Genomic DNA, 6,047 nt, shown 5'->3' on the forward strand with positions numbered 1-6,047 from the left:
GTAGCTTGGCATCGGTCGTCCCATTGGAATTTCTTTCCTTTCTTCAGGAGACCAAAAAGTGGTTCACAAGTCAAGGTTAATTTTGAGATAAACCGTCTTATGAAGTGTACTTTACCCAGAAAGCCTCGCACCTCCTTTTTAGTCTTTGGTGGTGGCATTTCCAAGATGGCCTTGATTTTGTAAGGGTCGACTTCGATACCTCTCTGTGTAATCAGAAACCCCAGCATTTTTCCTGCTGTAACGCCAAATGTACACTTCTGAGGGTTCAGCCGTAACCAAAATTCTCTGATCCTTTGAAAGAACTTTTGCAAGGCGGTGTAGTGGCCCTCTCTTTATTTGGATTTGACAATCATGTCGTCCACGTACACCTCAACCTCTTTGTGGATCATGTCATGCAATATTGTAGTCGCGGCCCGTTGATATGTAGCTCCAGCATTTTTCAACCCAAACGGCATCACTCTGTAGCAGTATGTCCCCCACGGGGTGGTGAATGCAGTATTTTCCCCGTCTTCAGGTGCCATCACTATTTGATTATAGCCTGAGAAGCCATCCATAAACGAGAGCAAAGCATGCCCCACTGTGAAATCCACTAACTCATCAATATGCGGTAAGGGAAAGTCGTCTTTCGGACTAGCTCTGTTCAAGTCCCTGAAATCCACGCATACCCTGATCCTGCCATCCTTCTTCGGCACCAGAACAATGTTGGCCAACCAAGTCGGGTATTCGGATACCAGCAAGAACCCTGCGTCGATTTGCTTGGTGACCTTTTCCTTAATCTTGATGGCCCGGTCATGGCGGATTCTTCTGAGTTTTTGCTTGATTGGTCGGGCCTCGGGGTCAAGAGGGATCCGGTGCTGTACAATCTCAGGATCGATTCCAGGCATGTCTTTGTAGGACCACACGAAAACATCTTTGAAATCTTTTAATAAAGCGACTAAGCGCTCGCGTTCCTTTGAAGACAACGTGGACCCGATCTGGACCAGTTGCGGGTCTTTCTCAGTACCGACTTTCATAGTAGTGATTTCATCAACTAAAGGTTCAACAAATCTTTCCTGCTCTTGATCAATTAATCGTTGCAAAACCGGAGGAATTTCTTCCTTGTCGTTTTTGTCAAAATTTTGAAAGTCCTGATTCAAGCAATAAACCAAAGGCACAGAAAAGTACTCAGAAATCACATCCACATCATTCTCATTAAGTGCTTCTGAACCGTTCGATTCTTCTGTTACAACAAACTCAAAAGAGAAAGAAAAAGACGACCTGGACAGGACTATGGCATCCGGGTTATCACCCCCAAGAATACCGGACTCAGACTCAGTTGAGCTGGAACCTGATTCCGACTCACAAGACCCGGTGGAATCAGATTCCGGCTCACTACCTGACCCGACGCTGCTTGACAAAAATCCCTCTTCATACTGCCAAATGAGAGAGGCTGCGATAGATGCATCCAAAATAGTTGCTGGTAGGCCCGCAGCCATTCTATTCCCCGATCATGCATACTGAGAAGTTATCTCCCAAGCACTTCTGCTCGATCAGAGGATCTAAAAGTAGACATGCCAGTACTACCCCCATTTCATTTTCAGTGTCCTCAGACTGCACTTTCTTACTCTGCTCAGCCTTAGCCAATGGGTCTGTCTGCTCTTCGGCAATGTCATCCCCGGATAACTGCAAATCAAAGAAGATCTCAAACCCCGACACGCGCTTCCTCTCCGCGTTCAGCCACGGTTCTGGAAAGCCACAAAATGGAAAGTCCTCCCCCTCCCGAACAAAGCGTTCATTTATGGTACCCTAAATGGGCCGGTGCATTAAGTCAAAAGGCTTCCCCGCCTTCTTCGCTTTGGCTCTCCCAGCCATCTCCTTACCCTTCCTTATCCAATCCTCTTTGGTGGGCAGATAGCCCAAGCCAAAGGTATGTGGGTTGTGTGGCACCTCGGCCAATGCTGCGACACCCTTCTGGCCGCTCTTTCCCAATCCCATCCCGGGGATATGTTGAAGCTTGTTCATGAGGTATACTGATTGAGCACTGACATACACCCCCTCATTAACAGCTAAGATGTTCTGCACGACCCGGGCCTCAGCTAGGGTAAAACCGGATAAGAACACATCCTCTATACCGTGCTCGATTTCCAAAACTGGCGTAGACACTTCCGGTGGTGGATGGATCGATGAATTCCCAAAAACTATAGCCACCCCCTTCCCGTGGGGGTATTTCAACATCTGGTGCAAGGTGGAAGTAACTGCCTTTACCTGGTGCAACCACGGTCGCCCCAAAAGTAGGTTAAAGGTTGCGGGAGCGTCCAAGACGTGGAAATCAATCTCGTGCTGTCCTGGACCAACCTGGGTCTGAATTTTGACAGTCCCCATCACCTCTTTGCTTGTGTTATCATACGCTCGAATCACCTGGGCAGTTGGCACGAAGTCCGCGGGCTTCAACCCGATTGCATATGCCGTCCTTGATGGGCACACATTAATGGCGGACCCCGTGTCGACAAGAACCACTGGTACCCATTTGCCTCTGCATTCCACAGAGATGTAGAGAGGTTTGTTGTGGTTTGTCCCCTCGGGTGGCAATTCCTTGTCGGAAAAAGTCAGCATCGGGGTAGCTCCTCCTGAAAAGACTAATCCTACCAACTGCTCTGGTGTGGTTTCTATTGAGAGCTTGGCCTTGTCCATTGCCGATAGGACGGCCTGTCTATGTACTTGAGAAGCCATAAGCAGTCCCCAGATGGAGATGTCTGCTTGTATCTTTTTTAATTGTCTCAAGACGGCCTCATCTTCAAGTTACTTTTCTTTTTGCTTCTCCGCTTCCCTATCCTTCCCAGACGCCTCTGGTTGATCTAGGTGTGGAGGCTTGAAATACCGTCCACTCCTAGTCATATGATCGACTTCGCTGATGTACTAGGTATCATCTGGTCGGTTACTTCCCCAATCCTCGTCCGTGTGGGCATGACATAGGTCATCGTCCTCCCACCACATTCCATCGGCAGTCGACAGACACCTGTCCGGCTCGGGTATGACCGTTCTCATACTCACAGTACCCTCCATCCATACACTCGCAGCATTCTCTGTCTCTGTGCACACAATAGTTTCAGTCCCCACGTGGGCCTTAGCTTTCCTGATTCTCTCAGAATCCTCAAACCTTTCTTGTTCCAATTGTGTCAGTGCAGCTGGCTGTTCATCAATTCCTGTATTCAAAATGCTCCAATCTTGAGCGAAATTCTTGACACCGGCGCTCTCCGGTGATTCATTTTGACTTCCGGCCCTTCCGGCCACAACTGATATTCTCGCTCCTGCCGGGCCCTGTTGTGGTTGGAATTCTTCCACAACATCCGGTTGATCATCCAGCCACCCGGTAGCCTCTGCCAATTCCTCATAATCAAACCAGTTGACTGTCGGGTCCCCTGGATCTTGGTCATTGAAAAACTGGAGGTTGGCAAAGTCCTCTCCCACAGTCGCCAAATCATCTGCCCCTTGCTCAGATCTATCCCCCTGGATCACACACAGCTCTGCCCTTTTTGGCAATTCTACACTTGGCCTAGCCTGGCCTGCTGACAGAATGTAATCACTCAGATTGTAGGCTTCCTCAGCGAGACTCCCAGACTGCTCAAACCTTGACTCAACAATCCCATCCTCCTCTGGAATCTCCCCTGCTCTGTCTTCGACAGTCACCACCATTGGTTTGGGTTAGGTTCTGGAGATGTCCAACATGCACAAGTCAGTGCAGTCGGGAAGGAACACCTCCGGCTTAGGTAGGTGGGAAGGAGTGATGTAGATGCTAAGATCGTAAGACACGACCCCAGTCTGGATGAAGTTGATACGTTTGGGAGGTGGAGCTTGGTTATGCGGAGGGAGAGGGTTGGTTGTGACGTTGGGTTTTTCTGGAGGCAGGATTACCCCGTTATCGATGAGATCTTGAATCTCATGACGTAATAGGTAGCATTGGTCGGTGTCATGACCGTGCTGTTGATGAAATGCGCAATATTTGGCTGGGTTGTGGGTAGGGGGAAGTTTTTCCGGTAATGGCCGTGGCTCTAGGGGTTTCAGGTGCCCCTTTCTGATTAAAACCCCTAAAGCCTTGGACAAAGACATGTACAGTGGGGCGAAGGCTCTTTGGCTTTTGGGTTGGTATTTGGCTGTTTGTGTATTGCTTCCGAATGCGCCGGAGAATGGCGTAGCTGCCACGGTCCTTGGAGGGGGAGGGGGGATGGTGGTGACCATGCTCACTTCTGAGGCTTTTGCAGTTGTAACACCACTCGGGCCAGCATTGTTGTTGCGATTGAAAGTTCTTCTGGGTTGCTCCCGGTCATTATCAATTAAGCCCTGCTTCAAGGCATCTTCAATCTGTACTCCCATCTCATGCAGATCTGAAAATGTAGGGAAGGGGAGCACGATCATCTTCTGCATCAAGTTAGGCTGGAGATTGCGCACAATCATCCTAATCTGATCTTTGTCCGTGGGCCTTAGGGTCATCATCGAGGCCTTGGCCCTCCATCTGGTCACGAACTCTGAAAAGTTCTCCTTAGGCTCCTGCCTCGTTGTCTCGAGATCACGAGTCGTAATCTCGATTTGCGTGTTACACGAATATTGTGTAATAAAGGCCTCGGCCATCTCATCCCAGTTTCTCTTGACGTCATCTTCCAATTTGGCATACCAGATGGCTGCCACACCTGACAGGGTCCGGTCGAACAAAGATAGCTTCTGTAGTCTGGTGAGGCCCATCGGCCTTAAGATATCGGAAAACAACCTCAGGTGCACCATGGGGTCCTCGGACCGATCGAATCGGTCAATGTGCGGCATCTTGAATCGGTCTGGCAGTGTCATGGCTACGTCGGTATACCCGTCTTCAATATCAGGGATGGTCTTGACTCCCTGGGATTTCTTAAACATCTTTTCCAGCTTGCTCAGCTTTAATGCCGTGGGATCCACTTCGAACTCAAAGGGAGAATCCGGTGCATTAATAGGTGTGGGTGCCTTAGATAGTTGTGGTAAAATCAGGGGCAGAGCTGGCCCTGTTGGGATGTCTGTATTTTCTTGGGCATTCTGAACATTTGGTGTCTCCTCGGGTATCGGAACCCTTGGTGGGGGAGGAATCTGGTGTGAAGCAGATGCTCTGGTTTGCTACTGTAACCGAGTAATTAACTCTGCCTGTTGGGCCATAACAACGGCTTGCTGTTTGGCGAATTCTACTTGACGGACAGCGTCCTCTTGCATGACTTTCACGCTTTCCTGGAGTTGGCGCACCATGTCTTCCATCCCTGACATACTACCCTGATTTATCTGAACTGCTGGTGTATCTGCCTCTGTAGTAGACCCGGGAGTTTCAACCAGACTGTTCACAGACCACTGATCTGATAATCCTGGTACCGATACACTGCGTCTTTTTGAACTCCGTCTGACAACTGGGGATAAGGAGTAAAACAATGGTTGTCCGTCTACCAGATCCTTAGATCGATGGAGTCGGCGACCTCTAGTCCAGAGTGCTTGGGGAATATCTACTAGGTTAAAAGCAATCGTGCTAAACTACCCCTAGCAAGAAGATAAATAAAGCAATAAGGAAATAAATAACCAGACAAACGGGCAGCATAACAGCGTAAAATAAATACACACAACACACAGTCGGGTATCACAACACACAGTTGATAAACTGAATACACTGCTCCTCAATACTGATTATTGTCCCCGAATCACTGTTCCCAAAACTGAACCTGATACCTACAAATAACTGATTCTTAAACACTGAACTGGCGCCCGCAGGCCTGATGCCCAAACTTGCAAACTGATACACGCATTCCTGTAGAGACACACTCCTAAAGCACATAGTAGATAAGTGAGAGCCAAAACACCCCCATGTTGGGGGTAGGGTTTCCCTGTCCTATTTTGTCAAGAACTAGGGTTTCACTACGCACGCAGTGGTTTCAAACAACCTATCGGGTAAGCAATCTGTCCTAGTTTGGAATGGTCACTATGGATTCCGAATATGCACTAGGTTGAATGGTCAAAAAGGGTGCCCCGGTAAAACCGGGGTTTGTGCTTCCATACTGGCAGAGCCC

Source organism: Camellia sinensis, chromosome 4 (genome assembly GCF_055761805.1).
Source record: "Camellia sinensis isolate YWXY chromosome 4, ASM5576180v1, whole genome shotgun sequence".
Classification (NCBI taxonomy): domain Eukaryota; kingdom Viridiplantae; phylum Streptophyta; class Magnoliopsida; order Ericales; family Theaceae; genus Camellia; species Camellia sinensis.